Source organism: Equus quagga, chromosome 13 (assembly GCF_021613505.1).
Source record: "Equus quagga isolate Etosha38 chromosome 13, UCLA_HA_Equagga_1.0, whole genome shotgun sequence".
NCBI lineage: Eukaryota > Metazoa > Chordata > Mammalia > Perissodactyla > Equidae > Equus > Equus quagga.
The window spans coordinates 99830112-99845548 of record NC_060279.1 but is presented as its reverse complement, the minus strand read 5'-3'; the positions used below and the strand labels follow the sequence as shown (position 1 = coordinate 99845548).

General features: G+C 42.7%; 2 protein-coding genes across 9 annotated transcripts in view; one reads left to right on the top strand and one right to left on the bottom strand.

Moving 5' to 3' along the window:
* Positions 1 to 13367, bottom strand: part of ZNF790 (zinc finger protein 790) — a 28588-nt gene extending 15221 nt beyond the window's left edge. For 2 of the 7 annotated variants that reach the window (XM_046681160.1, XM_046681165.1), the window contains exon 1: positions 8131 to 8435. The gene's annotated coding sequence lies outside the window, so the exon portion shown is untranslated. Of the gene's footprint in view, positions 1 to 6105; positions 6401 to 8055; positions 8436 to 13262 lie in introns of those variants that run through there. The other 5 variants (XM_046681161.1, XM_046681168.1, XM_046681162.1 and 2 more) reach the window with 3 other exon arrangements.
* A 517-nt stretch (positions 13368 to 13884) lies between these two features.
* The window catches only part of LOC124249806 (zinc finger protein 345), a 57716-nt gene continuing 56163 nt past the window's right edge, over positions 13885 to 15437 (top strand). The window contains exons 1-3 of one of the 2 annotated variants that reach the window (XR_006891468.1): positions 13895 to 13980; positions 14849 to 14923; positions 15008 to 15247. The gene's annotated coding sequence lies outside the window, so the exon portion shown is untranslated. Of the gene's footprint in view, positions 13981 to 14848; positions 14924 to 15007; positions 15248 to 15437 lie in introns of those variants that run through there. The other variant, XM_046681210.1, reaches the window with a different exon arrangement.

Sequence of the window (15437 nt, the reverse complement as noted above, 5' to 3'; positions counted from 1 at the left end):
CTCAGGGCTGATCTTCCTCAAAAAATAAAAAGATGGAGATTACGTAGACAGACAAACTTACAAACTGCAGCTCCCTATCAGAACAGGTTACCAAACAATTATAACATTAAAGATAAAGGAAAGAAAGGCATCAAAAATAATTATAATCACTTAATTTTAAACACAATTCACAACACAAAATGGAATAAGGTGTGACAATACCATAGATGGGGAAGGGAAAGGGATAGAACCTGCTTAGACTAAGGAAATAAGAGGCTATCAGAAAAGGAACTATCTCATCTGTGAGTTTTTATACAAACCTCACAGCAACCAGTAAACAGACAATCAGAACAGAGACACAAATGATAAAAAAGAGAAAACTGAGAAAACCATCAGAGAAAACTTCCAAATTGAACTGGTAGTTGGAAATACATGGGATGAAAAACAAGGAAATAAGAATGAAGACTAAGAAAAACCAAAAAGCAAGTGATAAAATGGTAGCATTAAGCACTCATATATCAATAATCACTTTAAAGGTAAAGGGATTGAATTCTTCAATCAAAATACACAGAGTGGCTGGATGGATTAAAAAACAAGACCCAATATTATGCCGCCTCCAGGAAACACGTCTCAGCTCTGAAAAGAAAAACAGGCTCAGAGTGAAGGGATGGAGGAAGATACTCCAAGTTAATGACAAACAAAAGAAAGTAAGTGTTGTCATAGTTAGACAAAGTAGACTTCAAGATAAAAAAGGCAATAAGAGACAAAGAGGAGCAGTATGTAATGATAAAAGAGACACTCCACCAAGAGGACATAACACTTATAAACATATATGCACCCAACACAGGAGCACCAAAGTACATAAATCAATATTAACAAACCTAAAAGGAGATATTAACAGCAACACAGTAATAGTAGGGGACCTTAACACCCCACTCACATCAATGGATAGACCATCCAGGTAGAAAGTCAACAAGGAAAGAGTGGAATTAAATGAAAAACTAGACCAGATGGACTTAAAAAAAATATATCGAGAACGCTCCATCCAAAACCAGCAGAGTACACATTCTTCTCAAGTGCACATGGAACATTCTCAAAGATGGACCATATGTTGGGAAATAAGGAAAGCCTCAATAAATTTGAGAAGATTGAAATTATATCAAGCATCTCTTCCTACCATAATGCTATGAAACCAGAAATCAATTACAAGAAAAAAACTGGGAAAGTGACAAATATGTGGAGACTAAACAACATGCTACTGAACAACCAATGGATCATTGAAGAAATTAAAGAAGAAATCAAAAAAATATCTGGAGACAACTGAAAATCAAAATACACCATACCAATTCGTATGGGATGCAACAAAAGCAGTCCTAAGAGGGAAATTCACAGCAATACAGGCCCACCTTAACAAATAAGAAAAATCTCAAATAAGCAATCTTAAACTACACTTAACAGAACTAGAAAAAGAGGAACAAAGAAAGCCCACATCAGCAGGAGAAAAATAATAAAAATAAGAGCAGAAATAAATGAAACTGAAATTAAAAAAAACAGTAGAAAGGATCAATGAAACTAAGAGCTGGTTCTTTGAAAAGATAAACAAAATTGACAAACCCTTAGCCAGACTCACTAAGAAAAGAAGAGAGAAGGCTCAAATAAATAAAATTAGAAATGAAAGAGGAGAAATTACAATGGATACCACAGAAATACAAAAGATTATAAGAGAATACTATGAAAAACTATATGTCAAGAAATTAGATAATCTAGAAGAAATGGATAAATTCCTACATTCATACAACCTCCCAAAACTGAATCAAGAAGAAATACATAATCTAAATAGACCAATCACAAGAGATTGAAACAGTAATCAAAAACCTCCCAAAAAATAAAAGTCCAGGATCAGAAAGCTTCTCTGGAGAATTCTATCAAACACACAAAAAAGAGTTAATATCTATCCTTCTCAAGCTATTCCAAAAAATTGAAGAAGATGGAACATTTCCCAACTCATTCTACAAGGTCAACATCACCCTGATCCCAAAGCCAGACAAGGACAACAGAAAGAAGGAAACTTAGAGGCCAATATCTCTAATGAACACAGATGCAAAAATCCTCAAAAAATATTGGCAAACCAAATACAGCAATACATTAAAAGGATCAGACACCTTGATCAAGTGAGATTTATACTGGGGACTCAGGGATGGTTCAACATCTGCAAATCAATCAATGTGAAACACCACATACACAAAATGAGGAATAAAAACCACATGATGATCTCAATAGATGCAGAGAAAGCATTTGACAAGATCCAACAGCCATTTATGATAAAAACTCTCAATAAAATGGGTACAGAAGGAAAGTACCTCAACATAATAAAGTCCATATATGACAAACCCACAGTCAACATGATACACAATGGGGAAAACTGAAAGCCATCCCTCTGAGAACAGGAACAAGACAAGGCTGCCCACTCTTATTCAACATAGTGCTGGAGGTTTTGGCCAGAGCAATTAGGCAAGAAAAAGAAATAAAAGGTATCCAAATTGGCAAGGAAGAAGTGAAACTCTCCCTGTTTGCAGATAATATATGCTTTCTTTTTTTAAGAGTTAATACAGCTTACTTCTTTTTGTGTGGGGGGGGGGGGATTGGCCCTAAGTTAACCTCTATTGCCAATCTTCCTTTTCTTCTCCAAGCCCCAGTACATAGCTGTATATCCTAGTTGTAGTTCATTCTAGTTCTTCTGTGTGGGATGCCTCCACAGCACGGCTTGATGAGCGGTGGGTAGGTCCGCTCCCAGGACCTGAACCAGTGAACCGTAGGCCACCAAAGTGGAGCAGGTAAACTTAACCACTTGGCCACAGGGCCAGCCCTGACATGACTTTATATATATAGAAAACCCTAAAGAATCCATTGGAAAACTATCAGAAATAATCAACAACTACAGTAAAGTTGCAGGGTACAAAATCAACTTAGAAAAATCAGTTGCATTTCTATACTCCAATAATGAACTAACAGAAAGGGAACTTAAGAATACAATCCCATTTACAACCACAAAAAAAAAAATAAAATAAAATATCTAGGAATAAATTTAACCAAGGAGGTTAAAGATCTATACAATGAAAACTATAAGACATTATTGAAAGAAGTCGACAATGACATAAAGAAATGGAAAGATATTCCATGCACATGGGTTGGAAGAATAAACATGCTTAAAATGTCCACACTACCCAAAGCAATCTACAGATTCAATGCAATCCTAACTAGAATCCCAATGTCATTCTTCATGGAAATAGAACAAAGGACCCTAAAATTCATATGGGGCAACCAAAGACCCCAAAAGGCTAAAGCAATCCTGAGAAAAAAGAGCAAAGCTGGAGGCATCACAATTCCTGACTTCAAAGTATACTACAAAGCTACAGTAATCAAAACAGCATGGTACTGGTACAGAAACAGGCACACAGATCAATGGAACACAATTGAAAGTCCAGAAATAAAACCACACATCTATGGACAGCTAATCTTTGAAAAAGGGGCTAAGAACATACAATGGAGAAAAGAAAGTCTCTTCAATAAGTGCTGTTGGGAATACTGGGCAGCCACATGCAAAAGAATGAAAGTAGGTCACTATCTTATGCCATACACAAAAACTAACTCAAAATGGATCAAAGACTTGAAGGTAAGACCTGAAACCATAAAATGTCTGGAAGAAAATATAGGTAGTACACTCTTTGACATGGATCTTAAAAGGATCTTATTGAATACCATGTCTTCTCAGACAAGGGAAATAAACAAAAAATAGACAAATGAGACTTAATCAGGCTAAGGAGCTTCTGCAAGGCAAAGGAAACAAGGATCAAAACAGAAAGACAACCCACCAACTGGGAGAAGATAATTGCAAATGATATAGCCAACAAGATGTTAATCTCCATGATACATAAAGAACTCACACAACTGAACAACAAAAAAAAACAAACAACCCAATCAACAAATGGGCAGAGGATACAAACAGGCATTTTTCCAAAGAAGGTATACAGATGGCCAAGAGGCACATGAAAAGTTGCTCAACATCACTAATCATCAGAGAAATGCAAATCAAAGCTACCCTAAGATACCACTTTACATCCGTTAAAATGGTTATAATCACTAAGACAGAAAATAACAAATGTTGGAGAGGATGTGGAGAAAAAGGAACCCTCATACACTGCTGGTGGGAATGCAAACTGGTGCAGCCACTATGGAAAACAGTATGGAGATTTCTCAAAAAAGTAAAAACAGAAATATCATATATCCCACTACTGGGTATCTATCCAAAGAACACGAAATCAACAATTCAAAGTGACTTATGCATCCCTATGTTCACTGCAGCATTATTCACAATAGCCAAGACACGGAAGCAACCCAAGTACCCATCAACTGATGATTGGATAAAGAAGATATGGTATATATATACACAATGGAATACTACTCAGCCATTAAAAAAATCACAAAATCATCCCATTCGCAACCACATGGATGGACCTGGAGAGAGTCATATTAAGCAAAATAAGCCAGACAGACAAACACCAGATGATTTCACTCATATGTGGAAGATAAACAAACACCGGGACAAAGAGAACAGTTCAGTGGTGACCAGGGGAAGGGTGGTGGGGGGTGAGCACAGGGGGTAAAGGGGAGCACTTATACGGTGATGTACAAGAAATGATGTACAACTGAAATTTCACAATGTTGCAAACTATTATGAACTCAATTTAAAAAATGTAAAAAAAAATTAGACTACTGGTGAGCATGATAGTCTATACAGAAACTGACATATAATAATGTCCATCTGAAATTACACGTTATAAATCAACATGACTTCAATAAGATAATTGAGGAAGAAAACCCACAATGCAATACCACTATATACCCACCATATTGGCAAAAATTTTACAGTCTGACAATACCATGTTTTAATGAGAAAGTGGAGCACTTGGAACTTGCATAAACTGTCGATGGGAGTGCTAACTAGTTCAGCCATTTTGGAAAACTGACAGTATCTGCTTAAGCATGACCCAGCAATTTCTCTCCTAGAAATAGACCCAACAGAAATGATACATATGAACACCAAAACAAGGGTAAGAATGCTTCCAGCACCATTATTCACGAGAGCCCAAAGTTGGAAACAGTCCAAATGTCTATCAACGGCATGAACGGACAAACACAAGTGGGATATTCATGCCCTGGAATACCAGTGCATTTAGCAAAGTGAACAATAAGCTTTTTCTACACACAAGAATATGTATGAATCTCACAAACACAATGTTGAACAAAGGAAGCCAACACAAAAGGTTACATGCTATGTGATTCCATTTACATCTAAGTTCAAAAACAGACAAAACTGATGTATGGTGGTTACTTTAGGGAGCTACTGACTGAACAGGAGCACAAGAGGGACTTCTGGGGTGCAAGTACTGTTTTATTTCTTGATCTGGGTGCTTATTACGTGGGTGTTCCCTCTGTGGTAATTTATTCAAGCTGTACAGTTTTGATTGTGTTGGCTGTTTGATCATATTATCACGTATACACTTATCCATATACATGATAAACTTCAAAAAAAGTTCATTTTACAAATTATGGACAAATATATACAAGACAAATGGAAACAAAAAAATAAGCAAGGGCCCTGATCTTGAGCATGCTAAAATATTAAAGCCTACAATTCACAATTATCGAAATCTATGTATCAACTAACAGTGGGAACTTTCATAAAGCAGGAGTTACAGGTTACATAAGATACAATTTCATTAATAACAGAGGATTTTCATAGCTTTTCTCAATCCAAGACAAATCAAGTGGAAAACAAATAAGTAACTATAGACAGACCATATAGCAGATCACAAAGAAAAATTCATTATATTTCCAAGTTAAAAAAGATCACAATGCAGCAAAACTGGAAATTACAAGTGAAGAGGGGGCCTATGCGCTTTACCTGAAGTCCTCAACGTTATCAATAGGGACTGAGTTCCCCTCATGTCACAGGACTCAAGACCCCCCCACAGCGCTGAGGCTCAGACACGACACCATTATGTTAGTTTTCTACTACTGAGTAACAAACGCTCATAAATGTAGTGGCTTAAACAAACTTCTTACCTCACGGTCAGACAAAAGTCTGACATGCTTCTCCCTGGACTAACAAAGTGCTGGCAGGGCTGTGCTCCTTTCTGCAGGCTCTAGGGGGGAATTCATTCCCTAACGTTGTCCAGTTTCAGGAGGCCACCAACATTCCTTGGCTCAAGGTTCCCTTCCTTTATCCAGCCAACAACTTTGCAGCTCTCTAACCATTCTATAATCACATCTCCCTTTGACACTAAATTCAGGCGAGAAAGGTTTACTGACTTTAAGGATCCATGTGATTAGATTGGGCCCAATTGGATAATCTCATTTCAAGGTCCTTAACTTAATCCCTTTGGCCTCTTTTTTTTTTTTTTTTTTTGGGGAAGATTACCCCTGGGCTAACTGCTGCCAATCCTCCTGTTTTTGCTGAGGAAGACTGACCCTGAGCTCACATCCGGTGCCCATCTTCCTCTACTTTATATATGGGATGCCTACCACAGGTTGCCAAGCAGAGCCATGTCCACACCCTGGATCAGAACCTGCGAACCCGGGCCGCCGAGAAGCGGAACGTGCGCACTTAACCGCTGCGCCACCAGGCCGGCCCCTCTTTAGCCTCTTAAAGCAATTTATTCACAGGTTCCGAGGATTAGGATCTGGACTTCTTTGTAGGGGCATTACTCCACATATCCCAACCACGCTTAAAGCTTCTATCATTGGCTTCCCTCTTTCCGAGGGACACTCAAAAGTCCACCTCTTACCACCTCTTACAACACTACCTCTCCAACACTGTCTCCAATCCAACCAAAATAAGCGGCCATATCCCCTGCATCCGTGTTTATGTCCATCCTAAGAAGCCCTGGACTCCCTGGCCATCTCCCTCTTCAGACACTGTACTCCTCATAGTTGGTTGTCCCCTTGTCGCACCCCTCCCCAAGTCTTGATGCTTTCCAGTAGGCCCTCTGGAATTCACAATTCATAAATAACAAACCTCTCTGTTATCTTCAACCACTTCCTTGAACACTCCCTTCACCTTTATGCCGAACAGAAACCTGGCTCTCCCCAGAGGACTCCGCAGCCCTCTCAACATTTTTTCCCCTATAGCCTTTTGACACTGGGTCTGGGAGTGGGGCAAACGTCCCCCTTGCTCTTATTACTTTCAGACCTTTCTCCCTTCCTCCTCCTAAGAGCTCCAGCTTAGAATTTCACGCCATGAGATTATGTACAATTCACCACTCCTCACTGTTGCTGACATCTACCAAACACAGAATATTTCCCCTTGCTTTTTGAAAACTTGAGCTCATAGCTCACTCTCTACAACACTAACACCCTTCTTTGATTCTTGCCATTTCAGGACGCCCACAGAGGAGCCTGGCTTACTCACCCTTCCCTGTACTTTTACTTTTCCTTCCTCCTGGCTCATTCCCACCAGCATACTGATAGGTTATTTCTCTCCCGACCAGCTGCTGTTCCATTTCTCTGCTCATATTTACAGAGAAACTCTTGGAATATGTCGTCTACACTGTTTCCTATTCCCCTTCCTTCGTTCTGTTACCCTACTCCAACTCAACTAACGGTCACCACAGAAACTGCTCTCCATACTTTCACGAATGACTATGAATGTTACTAAACGCAATGCTCAATTCTCTGTTTCCGGCCCCACGGCTGCTGCCACCACATTTACACACACGGTCACGCACACAGTGACGCAGTCACAGTCATATACATACAGAGTCACACCTAAATAGTGCATTACAATCACATACAGCTCCCGTCACCACCGCGCGTGCAAACACACACATATACACATCCCACCCCTATGGCTCCTGGGCGATCACCTCCACACGTTGCTCCTGTATCAATTTCACACAAGCACCCACGGTTCCCACCGTGATCGCTGGCGCGCGCACAGACACACAAACACGGAGCCCCACCACCTTCCTTCTCATGTCCCCTTGCTGGCAAAGCCCCAGACTCCGAAAACGTTACCCCTCACTGCCCTCCCCCGCGGCCTCGCGCCTCAGGGGTCATTCCGCTTGCGGGTGTTAGACTCCCTTATCTGACCTTGCGGCCCCCGCTGAGTGTTCCACAGGGACTTGCGCGCGATCCCTTCTATGGCCCTCAAAGGGCCGGTGCGCGGACTGGACGTTGCCTCGGGTACGGTGAACATTGGGAAATGTAGTCCGGAACCTGGACAGCCTTTAAGAGCCCAGAGACTGACAGTCTCAATTCACAGGCCTTGGTCTTGGACGCCGTCCTTTCTCTCGGCAAACACGGTCGCCCTACACCGTGCACATCTGTAACCGAAAACTTCGACAAGTCCCAAGAGATGTTTAGAACGCAAGCCTCAACTGAGACCCTCACGCTACTCTTCCTCCGCAAACGGGTGCCTCGCTCTGGCAACCTGGACAGAAAGCCAGGTTGACTGGAAGTAGCCTTCGACGCGATGGCTCCTGGGAAATGTAGTCCAGAGCCGTGAAATACCTCAGGGAGGGCGCTATTCTTTTCAGCGCGAGTTGGCCGCCTGGGCATCTGATGGATGTGGCGTGGGAGAAAGATCCTGTACGGCGGTGCCAAGCGACCGGCGAATCTTTACCATGTCCGCCTGAGCCTCAGCTCGGACGGTGGATACCTCTTCACCAGCTCCGGCCTGGGGGTAGGGTGAAGGGAGGATCTATGGGGCACAACTCGGTGCCTGGCCCCGGGGTGAGCAGGAGGGGAGGTTTGGAGGTTGGAGGTCACCGGTCTGAGAATCCGTGGGAGCTTCTCTTCGAACCCAGATGTAGTATCCCTCAGATCCACAAACAAACACTTACCTTATTGCCATCTTCCAATTATCCTTAAAGTGTTTGGCTTAAATTAATATCCATGGTTACATTGCTATTTTGTAAATGTTATTCACGTCTGGGCTATTCCTTTTGCTAAAGTTAATACTTCCCAACTTTTCTAATTTGCTTCCTTTCCTACGTGCTCATCATTTGGATGTATATCTAAACTTTCTGACAGGAGTTATTTTTTTCAGTATTTTCAAATTCATCAGGTTATCTTTAAAAATTTTATCCTTTAAAGTTTTTTTGTTGTGAAATTGAAAATACCTGAAAAAAAAAGTGCGTGGAGTGTGTAAGTTCAGTGTAACTCCAGACAAGTGAAGAAATATTACATTGTTGATATCTCAAAAAGAAATGCCTACCCCATGTGATCATTTCTGATCCCCAGCCCCCAGCTGACCACTATCCTGACTGTTAGGGTAATAATATCTTGGCTCATCAGTTGTTATCTATCTTTGAAATTTACAAAAATGCAATCAAATTGTATTAACCTCCTGTCTTGCTTAGTTATTAAAATTCGTAACTGGATTAACTCAAAACTTCACTCTAAAGGCTTTGCAGAAGGAAATGTATGCCCGTTCAGGCACAAAAATTATTCTCCTTAGTTACTACTGTGATTCAGGAGCCCACGATCAACCCTCCCTCCAAGGTACAATGATTCACTTGGAGAACTCACAGCAAAACAATACAAAGCAAAATCAGCAAAGAGAAAAGGCATATGGGGGAAAGTCCAGGAAAAACCAGGCACATGGTTCCCAGGATCCTTTCCCCCTTTGGCAGTGTGTTGTGACCACACATGTGAAATGTTGCTAACCGGGGAACCTCATAAGAGACTCAGTACCTAGGGCTTTTATTGGGTGCTGGTCACATGGGCAACCTCTGCCCGGCACATACCAGAATTTTAGACTCCCAGAAGGATAGCAGGTGTTTACCATAAGCTATATAGTTTGCACAAACAGTTTAGGCACAGTGAGCCACTCTTATCAGTTAGGTTAGTAGGAACTCACTCAAAATCTAAGTTCTAGATGCAAGCCAGGGGCCAACCTTGCAAGCAGGACTTTCAAAGGGTAAGAAGTCTCAGGTCTGCTATGTTAACTCTTTTCTCCACACTACTGTCCTAAAGAAAATGTCTGGCTTTCAACTACAAAAGATTACAAGGCATATGAAAAAGCAGGAAAAATCAAGACACTCCCAAGACACAAAGCAACCATCAGAACTAGCCTGAGGTGTTCTCAGCTTCTTGCTGCATAACTTCAATCTCTGCCTCTGTCTTCACACGGCCTTCTTCTCTTCCATGTCTTCTCATCTTCTGTGAATTTTTTTATGATCATTATCCACCATGTAATCTCAGTAGTTAACTTTTTTTATATTTTATTTTTTACTGAGGTTATGATAGTTTTCAAGCTTGTGAAATTTCAGTTGTACATTATTATTTGTCAGTCATATTGTAGGTACACCACTTCACCCTTTGTGCCCATCCCCCCACCCCCTTTCCCGTGGTAACCACTAATCTGTTCTCTTTGTCCACGTGTTTAACTTCCACGTATGAGTGGAGTCATACAGAGTTCGTCTTTCTCTATCTGGCTTATTTCATTTAACATAATACCCTCAAGGTCCGTCCATGTTGTTGTAAATGGGACGATTTTATCCTTTTTTTATGGCTGAGTAGCATTCCAATGTGTTTATATACCATATCTTCTTTATCCAATCATCAGTTGATGGGCACTTAGGTTGCTTCCGTGTCTTGGCTATTGTAAATAATGCTGCAATGAACATAGGGCGCATAGGACTTTTGGAATTGCTGACTTCAAGCTCTTTGGATAGGTACCCAGTAGTGGGATGGCTGGGTCATATGGTATTTCTATTTTTAATTCTTTGAGAAATCTCCGTACTGTTTTCTGTAGTGACTGCACCAGTTTGCATTCCCATCAGCAGTGTATGAGGGTTCCTTTTTCTCCACAACCTCCTCAACATTTGTTACTTTTTGTTTTGCTTATTTTAACCATTCTAACAGGTGTAAGGTGACATCTTAGTGTAGTTTTGATTTGCATTGCTCTGATGATCAGTAATGATGAGCATGTTTTCATGTGCCTATTGGCCATCTGTATATCTTCTTTGGAGAAATGTCTGTTCATATCCACTGCCCATGTTTTGATTAGGTTGTTTGATTTTTTCTTGTTGAGTTGTGTGAGTTCTTTATATCTTCTGTCAATTTTAAGGACACTTGTCATTGGATTTAGGGCACATCCACATAATCCAGGATGATCTTACCTAGAGATCCTTAACTTAATTACTTCTGCAAAGACCATTTTTCCAAATAAGGTCACACTCACAGGCCTTGGGGGTCAGGACATGAACATAACTCTGGGGTGCCACCATTCAACCCACTACAGCCTGCTACTCTGTTTAGTCTTACCCTAATAGATTTCCTTAGAATTCTTATCCTGTCTCATTGCTACAAATAACATCTAGGTGCTGACAACACACAAATGTTTCTCCTTAGCATGGACTGTCTCAGTGGTTTAGAAGAGGAAAAACCAAACTCTTGATCTACCCCCTAAAATGTGCTCATTCCATAGTTTATCTCAGTAAATGACAATTCCGGTCTTCTAGTTTCTCAAGCTGAAATACTTGGGTCGGCCTAAGTTCCTCTCTTTCTCTCATTTTCCACATCAAATCCATTACCCAATCCTTTCAGCTCTATCTTCAAAATTCATCTAGAATCCAACTACTTCTCACCACTCCCACTGCGAAAAAAAAACTTGAAGAAAAATGCATAGAGTGTGTAAGTTCAGTGTAACTCCAGACAAGTGAAGAAATAGTATATTGTTGATGTCTCAAGAAGAAATGCCTACCCTATGTGATCATTTCTGATCCCCAGCCCCCAGCTGAGCACTATCCCGACTGTTAAGGTAATAATATCTTGGCGTATCTGTTGTTATCTATCCACACTAAAGGCTTTGCAGAAGGAAGAGCAAGTCACCATCATCTCTTACCTGGATTATTCCCACAGCCCATTAGCTAGTTTCCCTCCTCCCTTCTTTGTCTCCCTACACCCTACTCTCTACTCAGCACCCTGAGTGAGCTCTTTTAAATGTACGGTAGATCATGTCACTCCTCTGTTCAAAACCCACGGTTGCTTTCACATCTCACTGAGAAGAATAACCAAACTTCTTACAATGCTCTCCAAGGCCTTCCATAACCTGTCCCCTCATTAGCTCTTTCACCTCATCTACTACTCTCCACTGTGTCACACTGGCCTACTTGCTGCTCCTTGAACCCTTGCTCCTTGGGAATGTCCGAAGCCTGCATCTCAAAGCTGAATCTACTAGCCATGTAAAGTTTCTAAATATTTCAGAAATTGAAAAGAGACAGCCCTTTCAAAAGTTGGATTATACAGAGAAGCTATCCATACCAAATGTGGCTATGTTGCTGTAGTTCTCCAGTTCTCACGGCCGTCTGCAGCTTCCTCTGATCATCTTTTCATCGTGGCTGATGCTCCTAACTGAACAGTCACATCTTCGAATGTTTACCCCACCGATGCCTCCCAAAGAACAGAGAAGAGAAAATGTCCGGGGGGGAAGATTGTAGACATAACCCAAAATAGGCACCCCCATCACAAAATATACTCTGTTTAAAAAAGTCACACTGATTTGGTATTCTATTCCAGAACAAATGTTTGGAATCTGAAGTGTTTATATAAAAATGCTATGTTATTTATTATATCAATTATGTAGCTTTTTCCCCTTAAAGTGGAAGTTCCAGGAAGACATGCCTTTATTATCACAATCTGAAGAGGAAATGAGGTTTAGAGGATTCCGATTCCTCCACAATTTCAGCCATCCATGCAGTGACTCACATTCAGGTGTTCACACGCCTACTCATATACATACACACAGATCCACACGCAATCTTTCCCCACACGTGCACACACACAATTACTCTAACCACTCACGCCCACAATATGACCTTCCATCCTCACGAAGCCACACATAATCTTGATCCTACCTCTCTCTCTCACACTCATCAATTTTACCCTCATGCAGTTTCCCTTCCACACAAGCACCCCTCAAACCCAGTCACATGCGCAATCTCGCCACGGTCTCACACACTCGAGCCTTCCTCTGCCCATTCACATCACGATCGGGCTTGCTTGCGGATTCCTCCCCTTCAAACTTCCCCAGCTGGTTCGGTCCCAGATGCTCAGGTCTCAGACTCAGGTTCGTTCTTCTGGCTCCCCGACACGCTCCGCAGCAGCCTGCCTCAAGAGCATCTGCGCTCTCCCAGGGCAAAGCGGAATTCCGAACAACCTCCCAGGCACTTAACTGTGGGCAGGTCCCGCCTCAATGGCTAGACAACACAGCTTACCTTGGCCAGGTCCATCGGGCTCCTGCGAAGTCCTGGACTCCATTTCCCAGAAGACCATGGGGTCCAGTATGTTGCAGAGGGAGCGGCCAAATCTTGAAAGAGCCGCGCTCTGAGGCTGGGCTGCGTCGAAATAAAATTGCCCTGGACAGGTTAAACAGGTAAGGAAGACTTTATTAAAGACTATGGCAGAAGGGAAGAGAGGTTGAACTCAAATTGGTATATAACAGTTTCTGGGGATAGATGAAGGAGTCAGTGGATGGAAAATTTCTAAGAGGAACTTGGTTTAGTATCAAAAGTGAGGGGATTCTTGCTGAACTAGGGTCAGCAGGTCAAGGACGAGGTCTAATCAAGAAGAGGACTCAAAGGAGCCTGACTAAAGTTTACTCAAGGGAGTCCTTGTCAGCCGAGACTCCCGGAAGCCTCTGGTGCGCGGCTCAGCTGGAGGACGCAGTTTTGGCCAGGTCCAGGCACGGTGCCTCTGGGGGGGACTCGGGATGACCAGGAGATAGCTTTTTAGCAGCCTGTCGCTTTCTGGACTACATCTCCCAGAAGCCTTTAGGCCTAGTGCTCCCTCCCGCGAGAACTAGGCCGTCTCCCGAGTAGGGGGCGGGATCTCCTGGCTGGTTGGGGCAGACGGCCTGAGGGCGCCCTGGGAGCTGTCGGTTGTGCTTGTCCCAGTTGGAGCGGAGCGGTGCTGACCAGACCGGAGGGGGCGTAGGTGAGGTGGTCCGGGGCCCGGGGTTGGGGCTGGGCGTGCCTGGCACCTCCGGCCTGTACGGCGTGTGTGTGGGAGCCGGCTGAGAAGGGGAGGTGGTGAGGAGTGCGTGTGCCTGATTGTGACGGCGAGCGTCTGTGTCGGTGTGGCTGAGCCCGGAGCTGTGAGGGCGGGAAGGAGGAGGGCTTGATTTGCGGTTATGGTTGTGCAGGTGCGATTCAGGTTTAATTGTGTGACCGGGTGTGGCAACTCTGCGAATGTGGGATTCCTTGACCGCGGTTGGTAAAACTCTTGGTGTGTGTGTGTTTATGACCATTGCTGAACCGTGGCTGTGGGGTTTGGGGTGCCTTAACTGTGAGATTTGTGACTGTTTCCCCGTGGGGGGTGTATGTGTGTATTTGTGATATTGTTGGTGTAGGGTGCGTGTGAATTGGTTGTTGTCACAGTGTCCCCATGATGTGTGGCACTGGGAATGTGAGTGTGTGGGGTGCCTGTGACTCTGCGGTTGTGACTGTGTCTGTCCCCGTGGTGTGTATGCGTGTGTGGCCGTGTGCGGCCCAGAGTGTTTAGCTTTGGGGTGCCCGTGTCCCCGTGGGGTGAGTGAATTTGTGTGCCTGTGTGTCTGTATAGCACTGTAGGTGTGGGGCGCCTTTGTCTGTGCCTTTGTGATTCCAGCGTTCTGCTCCCAGGAGACCTCTGTGAGCTCAGGGACAGATTCTGCCCGCAGCTGCCGTGACCCTGCTCTTGTCTGTGATGCTGGTGCTGAGCAGGATCCCTCGCCTTGTCTGACCTGCGTGTGGGTGGTGGGCTGTAGGCGGACCTGCGCCGCCAGAAGAGCCTAGTGATTCCTGACTCCTTTCTCCTTCCCTAGCTCTGCTCTGCTTGCACAGAAGCTTCCAGAGTGGAATAAAGAATGGCTGTTGAACATCCACAAGGCACCTGCAAGGTAGCTTGTTGTTGCCCCTTGTTTCCTGAAATCCCCTTTTCTTTGTCAGGACCTGACTTGCTTTCTTTCTCTTGAAAATTCTAGCCCATCAGGTGACCTGATCCCTGGAATTTCCCCTTTGAGAAAAATGTGATTGGCTCCAACCCCTCCCCCCTCCACCTGATTGTCTCTTACTAATTTGTGAAATGGTTTAATTTTTCCTTATGTTGTCTTTTTTTAAAAAAAGTTTCTTTCTGATGATAAAAGTAAAACATTATTTTAAGTAATTTCAAAAGTACAGCAATCCCCAATGAAGAAAATGTAAATTCCCGGTTAAAACCAACGTTTTTTGATGTTTTCTTCCCAGTGTGTTTTATGTATGTATATAAAATATGATTTTTTAAAATTGAATTCATTCTGCAGTTACCTTTTTATGGCCTACATTTTCACATAAAACTATATATAAGTATTTTCCCCTGCAATTTACTATTTGAAACATTTTTAGAGGTGCATATTTATTTGAATGCCTGTGGCT